At 46.0% G+C, this 20,825-nt stretch overlaps 1 protein-coding gene across 3 annotated transcripts in view; it reads right to left on the reverse strand.

Moving 5' to 3' along the window:
* Tenm4 (teneurin transmembrane protein 4) overlaps positions 1 to 20,825 on the reverse strand; it is a 1,383,002-nt gene that overhangs the window by 258,381 nt on the left and 1,103,796 nt on the right. The window lies entirely within an intron of this gene.

The raw sequence follows: 20,825 nt of genomic DNA on the forward strand, positions 1-20,825 counted from the left end.
TCATCATCTTTCTTCTACCTGGAAATCTTTTCCTTGCTGTCTGCTCAGAGAACTCACAGTTATACTGTCAAGAGTCAGAATAAGCACTGGGCACGGTGGCACATGCCTGTAATCCCAGTGATTTAGGAGGCTGAGGCAGGAGGATCACAAGTTCAAGGCCAGCCTTAGCAACTTAGTGAGACCCTGCCTCAAAATAAAAAATAAAAAAGGTCTGGAGATGTGGCTCAGTGGTTTAAAAAAAAGTCAGAATAAGTGCCTGTTCTTGACTGCAGCCTTACTGACCCCACAGGGAGAATTAATTTCCCCTGTTCCCTAAGTTCCCACAGCAGCCTGTATAAACTATTTGTAAAGTGGGTTAATAACTACCTACCTCATAGAGCTGTAAGGTTTAAATGTAAATACACTTAAAGCATTCAGAACGATCCATGGCACTTAACAAATTAGTACGATCATCATTGTTGCTGCCTTTGTTGAAATAACATCTTTTCCCCTGCTTGTTCCTAGTCAGGCCCTACAAGGCCAGGAGCTCAGAGTGCAGGGACTCGGTTCCTTTACACCTCTTATCCCAGCACCTGGCATGTGTCAGTTATACAGTGGGAGGGAAATAAATTACTTTTAAAGAAATTAATCATCTTTTGATTCTAAAGTGGCCTGTTTTCACTAGAATATGCACAAAGGAGAAAAGTACGAAGGAAAAAGACAGAAGCCAATTGCAGCCATAGAAACAGTGCGTTTCCTTCCGGCCTCTTCTTACACGTGGGGCAGCATGCTTTTATCAAGTGGGGCTTATATTGGGTATGTGTCCAATTTCCACCTAACATATACTATAACAGTTTTCTTATATCTTTAAATATTATTTGAGGATATATTTTAAATAGCTACTTAACACTTCATGGTAGAGATAGGAGATAATGTTCTTCTACCCACTTCCTATTACTGGACATCCACGTCTTTCTCGGTTTTTGAAAATATTTCTTGAGTTGAATTGTGAGCTCTGCCAGGGAGGAGGTAAGTCCCAGCTGCCACCCCTTCAGGAGGAATGGGCTGCTGTAGGAAGGACGAAGGATGAGTCCCTCTTACTGGGATGGTTTAAGTGGCTCTTGAAAGACAGCAGATCTTCCCGGGTGGGCACACTCCCAGGCTGTGGGGGACAGCAGGCTCAGACCAAAGTCCTCCTCTTCTCCCTCCTGTTCCCCTTCATGCCCCATCCCATTAACATTCCTCCTGGGAGACAGAAGTTCCAAAGGACAAGCAGGCATTGTTAGGATTCAAGGGCCCTGAGAAAGGGCCCTGTAACTTGATCCCTACCGGTTGGGATACGCTTGGGCAGGTCACCCTGGGGACACCCTGGTGACAGACGAAAGTGCATCTCAGAGCCCTGGATTGTGTTTCCATGACACAGGTGTGGGGAGATTATCTTTCTGACAAGCCCAGCACTTACCCCAATCTCTGCAGCTGCTTTTGCTTTTGTCCCTGGTCCTAGGCCGACCAGAAATAGCCCCTCTCAAGCCCTGCTCCATGAGAACTAAGAGCTACCTCTGTCAGAACCCCTTTGCCCAAGAGACTTACCCAAAGAACCTGACAAATTGCCCCACTTTGTCAAATGAACAGTGAACAAACAGCCAGCACTGTGAGTATCTGAGCAGGCGTGTCCCCCTAAGCCAGTGGGGCCCTGAAACTCCATCATGGAGCCCACAGCAGGGTGGTGCAGAGACTGTGGGCCTTCCGCTTGCTAGCTGACTGACCTCAAGCAACTCATGTGACCTCTCTGAGCCTCAGTTGCCTTGCCTGTAAAATGGGACCCAGCTGGTGTCCTGGAGTTGCTGTAAAGATGAAATGAGGCCAGAGACACAATGCACTAAGCACCCTATGTGCCCACCTGGCTAAGGAGCTCCTGGGAAAACTGAAAGAGGCCAGGTGTGCACCAGGAACAGAAAGTGGCCCATCAGGGACTGGCAGGTGGGTCCACATGCAAAGGCCTAGGCCCCCCTAAAGCATTGGGCCAAGCTGCTGAGTGGGTGCAGAAGAAGCACTCACACAGAGGAGGGCTGTTCTGGTCAGGTCTTGGTGACACCCATTCAGACATGATTGGAGGCAGCCTGGCCCCAGTGCTGGGAGGCAGGAAGGCAAGTGCTGGCAGGGTGCCAGCCAGGAGCCCACTAGAAGCAGGTGCCGTGGCAGGGCGGACTTGGGGACACAGGCTGCTTGGCTCTCTACGCCCACCCCGATGTGTTGCACAATCCAGAGCAGGCTCTCCTCGAGCCTGAGGCTGCCCTGACTCATTCTCACCTCACAAAGCTGTCCCTGAAGTGGGTAGAAGCTGTCTCTGACAAAACCCAGACACATTCCTGGCCTGTCTTTAACCAGCTTTCTGTTCTGTACAATTGAACATTTTCTGAGAACCTACTGTGTGCCAGGTGCTGTTCTTAATGCTTTTGTACACAGAGCCTCATGACACTCCTGTGATGGAGTTGTTCCTGTCCCAAAGCAGCAGTGAGAATTGAAGATGAGGTCTTTTAAACATGGAGAAGCATGGAGTCAGCCACTTTGGGGACAGCTTGGGGGATAGATAGTACCTTGGGACTAGGCTACCAGCTGGCACTCCTCGGTGCAAGGGCAGACCCCTGCCCCCAGCCTTCAGTGCTTCACATGTGCAAGGCCCATGGGCAGCAGGCAGCAGTCCGGCCTCAAGGAGCCAGAGGACTGGGGGACTTGTGCCTGGAGGATTTGTCCTGCCAACTGCCTCCCACTCCCTTCTCTTCCCAGGTAAGAATTATCATCCTTCTTTTGCAAGAGACAAAAATAAGGCTCAATGAGGGAATTTCCCAGTGCTGTGTGGCCACACAGGGGAGAGTATTAACATGAAGCCACTTCTGGTGGCCCCACAGCTGTGCCCCTCGGGAGGCTTGGAGACCTCATGGCTCATGGCTTCCCAGTGCACGGGGCACATCCCACCAGACTTACATCTGACCAAACCCTCCCTTTCAAAGCTGGTGTGAGATTCCATGGGGGTCTTTAGGACAGATTCTTTGGTCCTTTTCCAGAACTATGCATCTGCTGCTAGCCCTAAGAAGGGGACTTTAGCTAAAGATCCTTAATTAACAGGCACCTTTCAGACAGGAACTGAGCTGTTCCTTGGTGAGCAGGGATAGCCGCCCTCAAGCTGGGGCAGGAGGCCCTGAAGGAAGGGGGTGATTTCATACTCCAACTTTTAGGCCATTTTCTAGTAGTAGAGGAGGTATGTTCTGAAGCATGAGACATGTTCTGAGAAGAATCTTAAAGAAGTGAGACAGAAAATGGAAGGATGTCCTGGAGCAAGGTGCTGGGCTGGGTGGGTGTGACTGGCAGACTTAAGGACTCCAAGGAACACAGATTGGAAACTCTGAACCCAGCCTGCAAATGGGCAGGAAGCAAGGCCAGTCCCTTCCCACCCTCATCTGTCCCTCTTCATATATATTCCTTCCTCTGCTTCACCAAGAGAAATTCACATTCAGCAAATACACATCTCTTAATTGCCAGTCATAAAGATTCATCTGTTCAGAGGAGTGGTGAGTTTCAAAGCATAATTTGAAACAATTTTGTTTTTTAAGTAGGGAATTGAACTTAGATCTTTAGTGATAGTGCAGATAACCTGTTGGAAAGTCCTGACAATCCAGGTGTGCTACGTGAATGTGCAAAAATGTGCAGTCAAGAATCTAGGTGCCAACACCAGAATAAATTAAGAGTAACAAGGGCTGGGGCCGTAGCTCAGTAGTAGAGCGCTTGCCTTGCATGCATGAGGCACTGGGTTCGATCCTCAGCACCACATAAAATAAATAAATAAAGTTTTTGTTCATCTACAACTAAAAAAAAAAAAAACTATTTAAAAAAATTGAGAGTAATATTGGTTTTCTCTATCCCCTATCCTCTACTTAAAATGCTTCTATTTACTAAATATTCTACTAACCAATTACCAGAGTAATGCATACTCTGTTTATGTACAGCTTTTGGGCAAAATTCCTGTTGCATGAAGGTGTGTGTGTGTGTGTGGGGGGGGGGGGTGTTATAGCAGGCATGCTGGTGGGACTGTTTTCCTATACCTGTCCTTTTGAGCACTCAGACTGTAACTTGCCTCATCTCACAGAGGCTGGAGAGGTCAGCAGAGCAGGTGGTCTTTTTCCTTTAGAGGTGAGGACCCAGGAGGCAGAGTGACTTTCCAGTAGTGTCACCCAACCAGTGAGGCGCTGAGCTGAGATCGGGTGCGCCTACCTGCCTGGGATAAACTGGCCTATTCTGTGGTGCTGCAGATTAAGATGCAAACCTGAATAGAAGCAGTGCGGGGTTCTGAGTCCTGACTCAGGCAAAAGTAAACGAGACACCCAACTCTGGCCCACACTTCCTGTCTATCCCTAGCGCTTTTGCTGAAAGAAGAAGGCAGGTGAGTACTCCTCTCTCCCCTGAACATACATTTAGGAGCCTAGGCTCGGAAGGAACCAGTGTGTCCTATCTGAGGCAGCTACCTTGCTCTGAAATAACAAATGGAAGTTTCTTCTCGTCCTCAACATCCTCATAGCCCTGCAAACAACGAGTAGCTTAAAGGGCTCGGCTGAGGCAACTTCAAAAGGGCAGGAATCACAGTGGTTTTCATCCTCCATCCCACAGTCTGGGATTTAGATGTTGGCTGGCTTCCCTTGGTTTGTCGTTGCTGGTGCCCAAGAACAGCTCTTGAGAGACAGGTCTGGACATCAGGAGCCTTCCTGCTCTCTGAATCAGGACTATTTGGAGAGCCTCCCTCTACCCTGCTGGGCTGGGATTATTCTGCTCACTCAGAAGGGTCTACTCATCTCCTAGGGTCATTCTGGCAGCATGTGGCAGAGCTCGGGTTTGAACCTAGGCCTATCAGACTTCAAAGCCTCCATATTACTTAGAACACTTAATGAAAAGATAAATTCATATCCTTTTCCTGGGATTTTCCATGTAAGTTCTCTCCCACCAAGAACTTTGGCTACCTTTCAGGTAAAAACAATAATAATTTTGGACAAACTTCTTCATTACCAAAATATGATGACTACTATCTATAGAGCTTCACAAATTTGACATGCTCTGATAATCAATAAGACAATACTGACAAGAGTGCCTACTGTGTGTACAGGCTCCAGCCATTCAATAATCATATCACCATAGGACTGGGAAATCTTGTTGTAAATCTTATAATAAACATTGTCTATAAATAACCAAGAGGCTGAAGCCCAGAGAGAGGAACCAACTTGACCAAGGCCACATAGCTTCAGGGCTCAAACTCGGAAACAGGCACAACAGAACCCTTCAACCACACAATGCAGCGCTTCTGTGTCTGATTGGATTATGGTCTGGGCTTAAAGTGGGGAGTGGGATAGGGTGGAGGCAGGGTGTTTGGGGGCCTGGCCAAAGATTAGAAAAGCAGAAGGGGACCAAAAAGATTTTATTCCCAAATGCTACCTCCCTAGAAAACTTTAAAAAGAAAAGTTTGCCTTTACAATCTGGAGGAGTTTTTCATGTTTCAGCTCATGCTGAATTGTTTTATGCTGTAGCCATAAACCTCCAACAGAGAGGGTGTGGGGACAAGGCTGACCCAACTTTAACTATGGCCGCACCGCTGGAAAGCTCAGGTTACGAGGATCACTTCTGGTGCCAAGGCAGTTTAACAAGTATGAATGCACATAATTTGTTCCAGTTGTCCTACCTCGGCATAGAAAGGCTATTTCTGGGGTGGGGCTCCCCACACTCCCGCCAATGTGGTTCCCATTACCAGCTCTAGCGCCTTATGGAAGTCCCCTCCATGCCCAGCGAGGACTGGCTCACCACAACTGCAGAGCTTCTATAAAGTTTCAGAGGTCCCTATATCTAAGGGAATGGGGGCGGGGGAGGGTTGCTACTTAAAGCATCCAGTCTCACCCATCCCAAGAAACCCTTTTCCCAAACCCAGTTGTTACTGTCTAATCTCTCTCCAACCCAAATAAGGTATCCTTTTTATTTTTTAAAAATTCAACCCTTTAGAAAAGTTAGAATAGCACAAAAGCACCTATGTACTCTTCATCTAAACCTGTCAATTGCTAATATGTTGCCATGTTGCTATATTTCTATAGATATTTAATTTTTTACTGAATTATTTAAAAGAGAGTTGTAGGCATCGGTACAGTTCACATCTGCAAACATCACCTAAGAGTAAGAGCACCTCAGCACAGTGAGCAAACGAAGAAGTGTCCCACCATATTACCTGACATACATGCCTCATCTAAAAGTGTCCTCAGTTCTTTTCAAATGTCTTTCTTATGGCCTTAAAAAAACAGGATCCAATTAAGATTAGGGGTTGCATTTGGCAGTTGTATTCTGTTAATATTTTTTAAAATTTTTTATTATATAGTGCATCATAGTTTTACATAATGGTGGGGCTTATTTTGGTATATTCATAAATTCATGTGACATCATTTTCTCCATTTAATCCTTAAATCTACCTTATTCCCTTCCCTTCCTTCTCTGCAGCCCATCCCTTTCCTCTATTATATTGGTCTTCCTTCTCTTTGTTTATTTACTTATTAATTGGTGCATTATAGTTAAATGTAAAATTGGAATGCACTGACATATGCCTAAATGCATATAGCACACTTTGTTCAACTTCATGCCTCAGAGCTTCCCCTATCCTCCTCCCTACCCCTTCCATCTTGGGCCCCATCTTCTACTCTGCTGATCTCCCTTCTATTTTCATGAGATCCCCTTCTTTTATTCCTTTTTTTCTCTCTAGCTTACTCATAGGAGAGAAAATATTCGATCCTTGACTTTCCGAGTCTGGCTTATTTTCCTTAGTCTCTTTCCATCTGCAGGAGCCTCCCACCCACCCAGTCACCTAGCATTCCTTTTTTCATGATACTGACCTGTTTGCAAAGTCCAGGCCAGTTGTCTCACTGACCACCCCATGTTCTGGAAACCTCTGATGGTGTTCTCATGATTAGATTTAGGTTAAACCTCTTTGGCCAGCATACCTCCTGTGCGATGAAATGTACTCACTGCACGGTACCAGAATGGCTCAAAATGCTTCCCCACTATAATTAGTTCTCCACTTGTTCGTTTGTCCCTTTGTAATGAGTAAATATTCTGTGACACCAGGATCCACCTTTTGAGTCAAGTATCTGCATTGCCTTCTCTCCTCTCAACCACTGCACCCTTCTGTGGCTTAGCTTCTGCACCCTGGAAATGCCCTTTCCAAGGTCCCCAGTGGCCAGCCAGAGGCCAAAGTCAGTGGGCACTTTCACATTTGCCTTCTTGGCCCTTCAACCGGGCTGTATGTTGATGCTCAGGTCCTAGGGACACACAGTAAGTGACTCCAGACATCTTTTTAATGAATGAATGAACACACCCAGTGAGAAAAATCTGTGTGACTTTGGGCAGGTTATAGCTTTTGGATGCTCAGTTCAGTATATCAGTAACCTGAGCAATGACAATCATCATAGAAACTTCTATTTAAGACTTTGCACTAGCCAGGCACATAGCAAGGAGAAGGAGAAGGCCTGGCCTTGAATCCCAGCTCCCCCTCTCCACATAAAGAGAGAGATGATTTAAATCAGTGGTTTTTATACTTTTTAAAAAAATCCTAATATTAGAAGTGTTCTTTAAATAGGATCTTCTTGAGAAGCAAATGTGGAACTCATAAAAGGGAACTGCTTCGGTTGAAGCAGGTGGTGAAGGCCATATGATGTCCTCACTTGAGTGGGGCTTTGGGGAGGATCAGAGAGGTTCAAACAGGAGGGGAAGGGGTGAATTCCAGCAGGCCATGACTGCCAGGACAGAAAGTTCCGACTGTAATCTGTAGCATTTAGTGCTGGCAGTGAAAGGAGCAGCTGTGGAACCGGGTCTAGAATGGCTAGGCATGAGGCTGAAACTGTGGAGGGGGGAGCCCAGCACAGGGTGGAGGGCAGGGTTCAGGCGGGAAGTCGGGAATTATCACTGTCCCTTTGCTGTCTCGGCTTCCTCCTCTCATCTTTTGTCATTCTAATGCTCTCTACTGCTTTATCCCCTTTATTCCAGTGTTCCTCCTTGCTGGGAGGGGAGTCATGTCCAGCTGATGAGCAGGGTTAGCAGGGAGTAGAGGGGCAGAGGCCTCCTATGCTCTGAGGGGCTCAGCACCATTCTGCTGAGTGATTCGATGACCTGAGAAGCCTGCCCATTGTCCAGGCCTTAAGGGGCCATTGCCCCTTACCATTAACCCACCTCAGGACAAAGACCATCACCAGCTCAGACAAATAAGCTGCTTAGCCAGACCTCATGCATCATCTTGTCACCCACACAGGGGCCCAATAGGAGTGTCTTAAAAGAACTGGGAGCACCCGAGTGCAACTCAGCGATTTCCATTCAGGGGGCTTCTGGCCAGGGGCTAGGGATTGCTGCCAAGATTGCATGTAGCCTTATCCTCTGTGCATGGGGCGGGAAAAGAACCCTCTGATCTGCTTTGGAGGTTCCCTTAGATTCTGTGGCTTCCTGAGAGCTGTCAAGAAAGGGGGACAATGGTTGTTAGATGACGAAAGATAGCCTGGTGGGGTGACAAGAGGTTGGGTTGAAGAGTTAGGCACACCTGGGATAAAAAATGCCCCTTACTGTCTGTGTGACTTTGGGCAGGTTGCAGCTTTTGGATACTCAGTTCAGTATATCAATAACCAGAGCAATGATAATCATCATAGAAACTTCTGTTTCAGACTTTGTATAAGCCAGGCACTTCGCAAATGTAATTTTGCATTGGATTCTAATACCTATGAAGTAGGTATTATTATCCCCATTTTATACTGGAGGAAAAAAACGAACCTCAGAGTTTCAATCATTTGCTAAAGATCATAGCTAATAATGACGGAGGCAAAATAAATTTGAACCTACGCTTAATTCTTCTGTTCCAGAACCTTCCAATCTTCTGGCACATTCAATGAGGTGGGAAAAGCAAAGCACCCAGCATAGTCTCTGGCACCCTGCAGGGGCTGAATGGTGGGATTTGCTCTTCTGCTACACAAGCCAAGGGATGAGACACCCCCTGGTTGCTGAGGTGGGCCCCGACATGAGTGGAGAGAAGCTCACTCATTTCTATATCCACCCCAGGAAAGTCTAGTCCACAAAAGGGCTGCTTCCTGAGGTGGGGTGGAGGGGGTTTGAGGCTGCTCTTTCCTCAGGGAGGAAGACAGCTCCCCTCCCCTCACTGGCCCCTGCAGTGGATCTCAGTGCTTCCCTCCCCGTCCCCTGAGCACCTGGCTGCTCAGGTAGGAAGCAGAGGCAGTCTGATCAGAGTCCATTCTGCTCACACAGAGCACTCACAGGAAGAAATCTGCTAAATGAGTGGGTGAATGAATGAATGAACTAATAGATTTTCGAGGAAATAAACACTTTCTGACTTCAGAATTAGATGGGGAGTGTTTGGCTATACACAAATAACTGATTTTATTATTATTATCATCATCATCATTGGATGGGAGGCAATGTGTCAATATCAGGCCAAACAAATCTGAATGTATAAACTTGCCTGTCTTTGGGGGAGTTCCTTCTTTCTCTGGGAAGGTTCCATCCAACCGCCTCACATACCCTGGTGCATCCCTGTCTTCCCCCCCCCCCCCACCACCACCACTGTGTCTGCTACAGGGTACAGCTGTTTGTGTGTCTCTGCCTCCCCAGTGATCAAGGTGCAAGATGACTGCTTGCTATTCTCCAGGGGTCCCGGCACACACTAGGTCCTTAATCATAATTTGCTGAACTGAACTGGTTCTAAGGGTGAACAAAACCCATTTCTTCCTATATCAGTCTAAATCATAAACACCCTTCCCTGTTTCTTTCTTTCATTATTTTGAGACAAGGCTTCACCTAGTTGAAGTCACTGAGGCAGTCCTCAAACTTGCGATCCTCCTGCCTCAGCCTGTAAATTGCTAGAATCACAGGCACATGCCACCAACCTGGCCTTCCCTGCTTTCTTTATTAGTGAGGTTGTGTTGTGTTCAGAAGCCTTTGTTCCTAGTCTTGATGGACATTTGTCACAGGCCCTGCTCTCCGTCCCCTCAAGAACTGTGTCATGTCTGCACCCAGGTTGGCAGCCAGAGGGAAGGGAGGGCATCTGAAGAAAGGCCTGGACTGCTGGCTGTGGAGACCTGAGCTGCTGCTAGAATTTGGGCTTTGGAAGGGTCACTCTGGTTAGTGTGAGGGATGGACTAAAGGGAGGAACAGGAGGCAAGGAGCCAGGGAGGAAAGAAGACAGCAGGAAACACTCTGGCTAAGGGGAGCAGCCTCGTGCAGAGTGAGCAGATAGCTAGGAATCATCTCAACCCGCACTTGTGCTCCTTCTCAGGATGACAGCAGATGGGTGATAACAACTTCAGTTTGGATCCGATAACCTTATCACCCCCTGAAAATGTTCTGCATTCTTTGACAAAGAGCAAGAGCAGAGACTCATGGGGGAGACACAAAGGAGACTCGAAGCACCGCTGTCCTTGATGTTATCCTGTGCCACCTTTGAAACCCCCACACTGCTCTGCTTAGTCCCCATTAGAGATGGGTACCTGGGCCAGAGAGCTGAGCATGGTGAGGTCACACAGGTAGGAGGAGGAGACACCAGTTTATCAGGTGTGTCCCCCCCCGCCCCACACACACAGCGAGCTTCCACAGAGAGGCTTCTGGAAGCTCAATGTGCATACTACTGATGGTTGGCCAGCCAGTGCAGCAGCTCTCCAAGTTATTTATAGAAATACGATCCACCAGGGGAGGGGGATTGGAGCATAAACGAATTACCAGTCCTTTTCCTCTCCTTTCAACTCCAGGGGGAAGGCCGCTGACCAGGAGGAAAACACATCAGTTTCATCGGGTACCAAACATCACACTCAGCTGCTGGGATGGTGGGGAATGGAAGCAGAGCAGGGGCGCAGGGGCTCAGAGCTGTCTCTAAGACCCCTTGCTGTGTTTGCTTAGCTGCTGCCTTGGGCTCCCGGCCCCCCTTCCCCAAATCTCTGGAAATCACCCAGGAGGGGGAGGGGATCCAAGCTCAGGGTTCCCAGGCTGAGCTATTAATTGTGGAGACTCTTCCAAGCCTGGAGGAGTAAGGGTGTTGAAATGGGTCTTCTCTCCAAGGATATTGGGCCAAACATTTTTGGGTTCCATGAAGGGAATGAGGAAATATGTTCATTGGGCACTTACAATGTAGCAATCACTGTGCCAGAAGCCTTTTCCATATTTTTTCATTTTCACAAGAATTTTGTGAAGTCCTATTAAAATCAATCTCTACAGAAGAGATGACTGAGGCCCAGAGAGGTTAAGCCAATTGCCCGTGGTGCACAGCAGAACAAGGACCTGTAGACCTCCATAGCCTATCTTTTCCTACCATGGTGCACATTGTGCCATTTCTGCTTTTCTTCAGGTCTTGGTCCTTTTAGGCCTTGGGAAGCAGAAGGAATTGTTTTTTTTCGTTGTTTAATCTCAAACACCTTTATAAATAATGGCAGTTCAGAGGGAGAGGGAGGAGGTGAAGAAGGAGTGGGGAGAAGAGGGAGCCACATGGTTTCCTGGTCCACACTGGAGTCATTAACCAGTAATTGAGGATCCAGCTGAGCTCAAAGCACCCAGCTCAGACCTGATGACAGGGGCAGAGGGCCAGAGGCTGTGAGGGGAAGGTGGGAACCAACAGCTCCCTCAGGAGAGGGACAGCAGGGTGGGTTCTGGGAGCAGAATGAGATGTTTATTCTCAAGGTGAGCAGGCAGGCGGTGGGATAGCAGTAAAAGCTCGGGATTAGAAAAAGCCCCGGAGCTGCGCACCCTGTGGAGGAGATTTTCCCGGCATCCCCTGGAGTGAGTCTTAAGGAACATGGAGTCACAGGAGGGATAGCTTCCATTTTTTTCCAGCCCTTTGACTGATGGAAGGAAGCAGTCTCAGCTTGCTGCTGGTGTTTTTAACATCTCACACTTGCCAATGTCCCTGTCTAACAGAGAGAGGCAAGTTCTGCTCTGTGTCCTTGAGCAGTCTCTGGCCAGAGGAGATAACCAGTTTTCACTGTGTTTATTTTTACAGTTACCTTCTATTTATGGCAAGGCATTCGCTTGCCATATGGCAAGCGAGTCACAGTGGTAATATACAATTTCCTTCTAAAATAAGTAAAAAAGTTTGAAAAAGAGTCAGTCTAAAGGAACACAAATAACAGTGTAGGTGGGTGCACCACCATGGTACAGACTATGCCAGTGACAGACACACAGATGAAAAAGATTAAATGTTGATTTAATCCAGTTCTCTCACTGCCCAGACTAGAAAGCTAAGGGACAAGGCTCTTGCAAGGTGACATAGTAGTTTCTGATGTCCTTGGAAAAAACCAAATAACCAATCAATAAATGAACTGGGCAAAATAAATGGGCAAAGGAACTGAACAGGCACTTCACAGAAGAAACATGATCGGTCAACAAATATATGAAAAAATGTTCAACATCTCTAACAATTAAAGAAAAGCAAATTAAAACTACACTGAGATTCCTCTTACTCTAGTCAGAATGGCAATCATCAGGAATATAAGTGACAATAAATGACAATAAAAGATGTGGGGAAAAACGTACATTCATACATGACTGCTAATTGGTGCAACTGCTCTGGAAAGCAGTATGGAGATTCCTCAGAATACTTGTAATGGAACAACCATTTGACCCAGTTACCCCACTCCTCCATTAATACCCCAAAGACTTAAGATCAGCATACTTCAGTGACACAGTCACATCAAAATGTTTACAGCAGCTCGATTAACAATACCTAAGCTATGAAGCCAACCTAGGTACCCTTCAATAAATGCATGGATAAAGAAAATGTGGCCTATATACACAATGAAATATCATTCAGCCATAAAGAAGAAAGAAATTATGGCATTGCCAGTAAATGGATGGAATTGGAAACCATCATGCTAAGTGAAATAAGCCAATGCCCCAAAGCCAAAGGCCAAATATTCTCTCTGATATGCAGATCCTAACACACAATAAGGGTGTTTGTGTGGGAAGAATAGAAGTTCATTGGATTAGACAAAGGGAAATGAAGGGAAGGGATAGGGGATGGGAATGGGAAAGACAGTAATAATGAATCAGACATAAGTTTCTTGTGTTTATATATGAATTCATGATCAGTGTAACTCCACATCAGGTACAACCACAAGAGTGGGAAGTTATACTCCATGTATGTATAAAATGTCAAAATACACTCTACTGTCATGTATATCTAAAAATAATTTTAAAAATTAGAAAAAAAAGGAAAAAAAAAAAAAAAGAAGCCAGGTGCCTTGTTCCCAGGCACAGGTCTCTTCAAAAAGCAGCTTTCCATGCTAGACTGGGAGGGTTTCTCCAGTTAGATAGGTTATAACTGGAAAGCTGAGCTTACATGGATGGCAGGGCCTTCCCAGGTCAGATGGACCATTGTGAGCAAATCCAAAGTGGGTTCAGAGCTGTGCAGCCCAAGGGAGCTCTCTCAGGTGCTCCGGGTTCTGCATCTGTTGCTCAAGTGTCCCAGGCTCCACCACTGTCCCCACGCAGCCATCCTTACTGTTCTGTAGATCCAACAAGATGATGTGTGTGAACAAAGCTTTGAGAATGAAATGGCTGCACAAATGTTAGTTATACTAATCTCTCAAATGCTCCTTGACTTTCTTTCAGGTGCATCTTTAACAATCTGGGCCCCAAAGTGTCAGGAGATGCTTTAAGATGTGGTGACCTAGCTGGGTGCAGTGGCACAAACCTGTAATCCCAGCAGCTCGGGAGCCTGAGGCGGGAGGATTTGAGTTCAAAGCCAGCTTTAGCAATTCAGTGAGGCCCTGAGCAACTCAGTGAAACCCTATCTCTAAATAAAATAAATAAAAGGGCTGGGGATGTGGCTCAGTGGTTAAGTGCCCCTGGGTTCAATGCCTGGTATTAAAAAAAAAATGTGGTGTTCACAAGGGCTCTGTGGAGCAGGCCACTAACATTTCAATGGGGACACAAACCAGGCTTAGTTTCCAGATGGTAGAGCTGGGATGCATGGCTAATGTGCCTTCCTCAAGGGGTGGTCTGGGAGTTCCTAGATCCAATCAAGCCATACACCAAAATTGTTATTTCTGTACTTTTTAATGCAATGGCATTTGGGAGAAATGAATGGAAAAGGAGCTGCAGAGAGTCTGCAATCCAGTCACGTGAGTGACTAATTAGAGGGCCCTGGTTCTCCCAGGACGTTCAGTTACATTAATTCAAAGTGTGACCTGTTTATTTTGTGAGGTCAGGAAGAAGCCTTACCTCCTAGAAAGCCAATGTGGCAATTAAATTAGAGTCACTAGAGTTTGCCTGGGGGAATGCATGAAAAAGGGCTTTGTAAACTACATAAAACACAAGTGACCCCTGTGAGGGTGTCCCCACTGCCCCCAATTAGGGGGCATAATTGTCTGCCCCTGGTGGGAGGCCACAGGTGAGGGCTTGTCTGGCTTGGGGAGCACCTGGCAGAGTGGAAAGGGCCCTGAAGTCTGGGCCATGCTTTGAATCTTAGCTCCGTAGCTGGGCAAATTGCTTCATCTCCATGAATCTCCACCGCTCTACCATGTTCAAGGCTCAGTGCGCTATTTTTAGGGTGGTGGTTTTGCACGTGCATGGGAGGGGTGCTGGGAGAAAGGAGGGAGAAAGGAGGGAGATAGGGAAATCAACTTATTTTTCAGTTTCATTTTGATTTTTAATTTTGAAGTTAGGTGCCAGGCACTGTGGGCGTGCAGGAGGCACAGTGTGACCCAGACCTCCTTCCAGGAACTTGGAGCTAGATGAGGAGTACAGACACGTGAATAACCAGGGCTCAGACTGCAGGCGAGAGTCTACGAAAGACAGTCGGGCATCCAAGAAGTGGGGCACCACAGCAGAGAGGGTGCAGGAACGCTTCCTGAAGAACTCACGCTGGCCAAGTTCTCGACTTTGGAGAAATGACAACTAGGCCTCTTGCCTCCTCAGCTCCCAGGCCTGAAGGCTGGCCAGCATGCTGTGCAGTTCCCTAAGCTCTCCCTGCCAAGCAGAGTGGGTGAGGCCTTTCCAGGCAGTAATTATGAGTAAACAACAAGTGCTCGACAGAGCTGCCCAGCCAGAGACTTACACCTGTATCGTGCGGTCTAATTTTCAGGCGATTTCTTCCTATAGCCGTGGGCAGGTTACTAAACCTTTCTGAGTCTTGGTTCCCCCATTAAAAAAAAAAAAAAAGGTTCAATTCAGTATTATCACAAATTAGCCATCTTTACCCCCCCGCCCCCAATTTTCAGGCATGGTCACACACACCTGTAATCCCAATGGCTCCAGAGGCTGGGGCAGGAGGATTGTGAATTCAAAGCCAGCCTCAGCAATGTCGAGGTGCTAAGCAACTCAGTGAGACCCTGTCTCTAAATAAAATACAAAATAAGGCTGGGGATGTGGCTCAGTGGTTAAGTGCCCCTGAGTTCAATTTCCAGTACCCCCCAAAACCAAAACAAACAAGCAAACAAAAACCCCAAACTGCTAGAACAAATATTTTACTAAAATTCATCTGGTGGCAAAAAACCTGAACTTACAGTAGTCTTTAAGCTTTTTTTTTTTTTTTTTTTTTTTTTTTTAATTTTAATCCCACTAGTTTAATTGTATTAGTTTTGATGTTTTACTGCAGAAACAGTGATGTGTTTGATCACTATGGGAGTTTCAGGAAGAACACAGAAGATATATTCTATTTTCTTTCTTAAATCTGAAAATATCTGAATTCTGAAATGCATTTGATTCCCACAGTTTCATTTAAGGAATTTTGACCCCGTAACTTAATTTAATTTCTTTCTTTCTTTCTTTTTTTTTTTTTTGGTACAAGGGATTGAGCTCAGGGACACTCAACCACTGAGCCACATCCCCAGCCTTATTTTGTATTTTATTTAGAGACAGGGTCTCACTGAGTTGCTTAGTGTCTTGCCATTACTGAGGCTGGCTTTGAACTCATGGTCCTCCTATCTCAGCCTCCTGAGCTGTTGGGATTACAGATGTGCCACCGTGCCCAGCTTGACCTATACCTTTTTTTTTAGGGTCTTTCTGCTTAGAATATGCTCCCCCCATCTCTCTGAAAAACACCCACAAACATTTAAAATGTCATCAGGAATGTATGAATAAAGGAAGAAATCAATTTATCTCACTACCAAGAGTTAGGAAGTTGGTTTCTCTATACAGCTGGTACAATAAAAATTTATTTACCAACAAAGGTCTTTTGATGCAAGGGCTGAGAGCAATGGTGAACCAAACTGCCTGAAGACTTTACCCTTTATCCTCGAAACTTGCTAAGCCAGCAGACCCGAGAAACTGCAGTTGGTGCAGAACAACAGAAGCAGGTTCTATGAAATTCTTGGTGAAAGGAGAAAAACACAAATCTCACTGGACACTTTCCTCAACATTTAGAAACAGGCATTTCACAAACTGACTTGGAAGGACCTGGGCAGTCTCCCCCCAGGGACTCTGGATAGGTTCTAAATTAAGTTGAATTTTTTATATTGTTTTAAGAAAACACTTTTAGAAGGAGCTTACATATACTCAGTGTTTCCTATTGAAAAGAAAAATAAACACTCCTCCACTGGATTGGAAGTCAAAACAAAATAATCCCAGCTGCTTAAGACCCTAGAAAGTCAATCAAACTGCCAAACAATAGTGATGCTGACTGTGAGAAATTTTCTAAGGAGAGGCAGGAAGGATCTGGTGCTGGGGTGGCTGGGGTGGAGTGGAGGGGAGTCAGGGATAGTCCTGTTTTTTGGAAGCTATGACAAAATTTAATGTCTAAGTTCTCTGATCTGATTTGCCTCTGAAACTCCTGCAAAAACACAATGAAAAGATTCCATGCTATGGTATCAGGCAGCCCTGGAGTTCAAATCTGACTGTATCACTTAGAAGCTGTGTGACTAAGAGGAGGAAATGAACTTCTCTGGGCCTTTATTACTTCAATGAGATTAAACCAGGGTTATATCATAGGATAGATAAGTGGTGTCAATGATTCCACAAAACAAAATGCTTCTAACATGCTTCTTCAAGGTTTTGTAGTGATAGGCATCCAACAATGAGGAATTCTTTTAAAAGCAGAGAGGGGACACAAGAGACATCATGGCACAGCTTATATAGAATTCCTCTTGTCCTCTCCAGCCTTCTACTAAGGAGGGGACAAAAATGACAGAGTCTAGTACTGGAAGTGAAATGAAAAAGACAAGGAAAAAAAGAAAGAAAGAAAGAAAGAAAGAAATGATGAGTCACGCAGGCTTGGTTTTGAATCTTTGCCCATGTCCCTTAAAAGAAACAGGGCAAAGGGCAAGTCTCTGCCACTCTCTGGGCCTCAGTTTCCCAAACAGTGAAATAGAGATAAATTGAAGCTTAAATAAGATTATGCACAAAAAGAACAATCTGATACACAGAAGGGGACCTTAGGACACCAATTCCCCCACCCCTAGGCCTTTGAGGAACTCTAAACAGCCTTCCCTGACCCTCTTAAATATTAACTCCCAAGTTTTCAAAGTCCCCTCTCTTTAGAATTGAGATTAGAACAACTCAAGAAGCATTTAATATTTATTCTGAAAAGTTTCTTTGGGATAGGGACAAATACTTACTTAATCCTGACCACTTCCTTAGCTTCTCAACAGCGACCAGTTGATGTTTCAGTGAAATCTTTCTTTCTATACATCAGTGGTTTCTGGATGAGTGCCCTTGGGGGAGGATTAGGCTCCTGATGACAAAGAGCCACTTGCCCTATTTTCCACAGGGACTGTGAGTTGTGCTGGGATGCCCCATGTGTCCTCTCTGCACTTTACATGGGGATTTTCGCAGGGTGGTTCTTAGACATCTCAGGCCTGGGGTCCCAGCTTTGGGCTAGAGTTGACACAGCTGCAGGCAGCGGGCCTCCAGGGGAGCCAGAGAGAGGCAGCCTGGCTGCTGGGAAGGCCTTTTCAAGAGGTCAGCTTCGCCACAGGAAGCTGCCAAATTTTCACCCTTCAGGAGCCAGAGGGGCATCCTTTGTCATTAAAATGCATTCCCAACTAAATCTGAGGGAAAGCGGCTCTAAAGTAATTGATCTGTTTAGGGTGGTCTCTAAAGCCTTAAATTGGTGGCAGGCAATAGGGTGTGTAGTTAGGGAGGTTTTAAAACAGTTTTGTCTTTAGATTCCTTAACAAACTTGGAAGGTTTTCTCCCCACCATTTCAGGGATGGAGGAACAGATGATCAGAGAGGTTCAGGACCTTGCCTGGGGTCCCACATCAGGAATCCAGTTTCAGGTTTGCGTCTACAGCCTCCAGGGCCGTCTCTGCTGACCTGTAGTGGTGTGTAGTTTGCATTGCTTGCTCACTGGTTCATTCATTCACTTCTTCAATGAACATTGAATAATAAGTATCCCTAAGACCATCTACAAAGGTGTTAAATGTTGTTATCTCTGGAATAAGGATGACATGTGGGTCACATTTTACCCTTCTGGATTATCTGAATGCCAACGAGCATCATTCCTTTTATAATTAGCAAAATACTACTGCTCATAAACTCATTAAGATACTTTATCTTTTTCTTTTATTCTTTCCCACCCCCCTTTCTTTTTAAAGAAAGCATACCAAACTCTTCCAACTTTACTGCACTCTGATGTAGCAGGACCCCCACTCATGATCCCTCACTAGTGCTAGACTCATGTCAGCACCGGCAGGTCCTTCAGTATATAGAAGACCTTCTGGCTTGGGCTTGCAGGAGACAGGTGGAAGCAGGCAGGGGATAGCTATAGGCCAGATGCAGTGGCTTCTCCCAGGATCCCAACCCTAAAGCAGGCGACCAATAAGGACCTAGAATCTCCCTTTAGGCATGGGACACATTTAAAAACAATCTTTAGAGTGATACTCAGAGCAAGGCTCCAGGGAAGCAATTCCTAATGTCTCGAACCCCACAGGGAGCAGGAGCCCTGAGGTGTAAAACTGAGCAGAGATCTATAGGCCAAAGTCCCCCCATCCCCATCTTCCCTGCACATCAGTAAAGCAGAAGCACCTCAGCTTGCCCCAGAATTTGCAATAAAGCGATTGCTCTATTTCAGTTAATTAACAAAGGGAGAGATTAAGGACTTTAATCTCCTGCCTTCTCTCGTACCTGCAAAGCTTATGTATAAAAAAGTATATATATATATTATATAATATTATATTTAATAAATATATATAACGTTTCTCCCATTCCTAATAAGCTAAAGAAAGCTCTTGGCAGAGATAACTCTGACAGCACCACATGACACTCATAAAACCAGAGTACCTTAGAAACTGCTCCATCATTGGTAAGATGGGGAAACTGAGGCCTGGAATAGAACAAGGACAAGTAGCCAATAAGCTCAGAGCTGGGCCTGGAACCCAGGTCTCCTTACTCCCAGCCTAGGGTTCCTGTTTCCATACACCATTTGAAACATGGGCACCAAATCACTGAAAAGAAAGTGCCACCCTCAGAGAGCACAGGGAATGGGCCCTGGAGGATCTTTTGGGTGTGGGTCATAGAGAAGGAAGGGCCTAAAGTCCTGTCAGAGGAGAACCATGAAGGCCAAAGATCACTCTGGTGCTTGACAGCAGTGGAGTCTGGGAGAGGTCCTGGCTAGGGGATTGACTCTGTACCCAGAGGGGCTCAGGTGACTTTCACCATGTGGCCTTCCAGGTCTGTGCCTGTTTATGGCCCAGGTTCCCACATTTAAGCAGGCTCCCAGTTCCAGTTTTTTTTTTTTTTTCACATTTTCTTTCTGTTCAGAGGACGCTTGGTTATTCTTGCCCATAGTAACCACTGCCTGGCAGATTGTTCCTTCAGATCCAACTAGCACCTCCTCCAAGATGCATTTCCTAATTCCTTCAGGCAGTAGAGGCTTTATCCTGGGTAGGCTCCATCCTCCCTTATCACCTTGGGCTGTGAAATGAGGGCCTCTGATGAAGGCCTTCTTGGAGCTTGCCTAAGTGCCTGGCAGCATGGGGTTGCTTTCAGGTGGGCTGTAAAAGTTCTCTAGAGGAAGACTGCAGGTGCCTGGGAAAGGCATCAATATTTGCTAAACTTCTTCTCTGTCCCAGGCACTGTGATGGGTGCTCATCAGGAGCTGGCTAATATATTGTCCACTTTATGCTTGAGGAAACAAGCTTGGAAAGACAGGGAGATGTTTCCAAAGTCCTAAAGCAATAAAGCCTACATCTAATGCAGAGATGACTGATTCCAGACCCCATGGACTCTGCCTTATACTTCTCCATATCTCTGCCTCCATTTCCAGAATCCTGTCTGAAACTCAGTACTGCATGGGCACTTATAAATAAATGTTTGCCATGTCAACATAACCTACAGTATTAATTGCGGGAAAACAGCCTCATTTATTCTGCTAGAATCAGGAAGTTTGGGGGCCATTAGAGTGATCCCAGGCTTCCTCATCTTCCTCAGAGGCTTGGATACCCTATAGAACATTTTTGCAAAGAAATGGACTGGCCTCTGTTGAACACAGGGCAAGCATCTTGGCCCAGGTGAACTCGGTCAGCCTGGAACTCTCCCACTGACCCCAACTCACCTCCTCTCCTTAAAGAAAGCCAGGGAAGAGCTGAGAAAAAGAGCTGGTCACAGGCAGATCCATACTGAAATGCAGTGGCTCTGTCTCAGCCAGCATTCAGCCCTGCCACCGCCTGGGGCTTCAGAGTCCCCTCTCCAGACTGTGTAAAAGTTCGGAACTTTCAAAGCTATTGCTGGGCTTCAGGTAGGACTCCTTCTCTCAGTTTTCTCATTGTTAATGGGGACACTAATTCTGATCTGGTAGGAAGGGTTGTAAGAATCCAATGAAGCAACAGGTGACAGTGCTGACACAGTTCC

The sequence above is a fragment of the Marmota monax genome, unplaced genomic scaffold (assembly GCF_021218885.2).
Source record: "Marmota monax isolate L192 unplaced genomic scaffold, Marmota_monax_Labrador192_F-V1.1 WCK01_AAM20220418_F8-fsc00068, whole genome shotgun sequence".
NCBI classification, from domain to species: Eukaryota; Metazoa; Chordata; class Mammalia; order Rodentia; family Sciuridae; genus Marmota; species Marmota monax.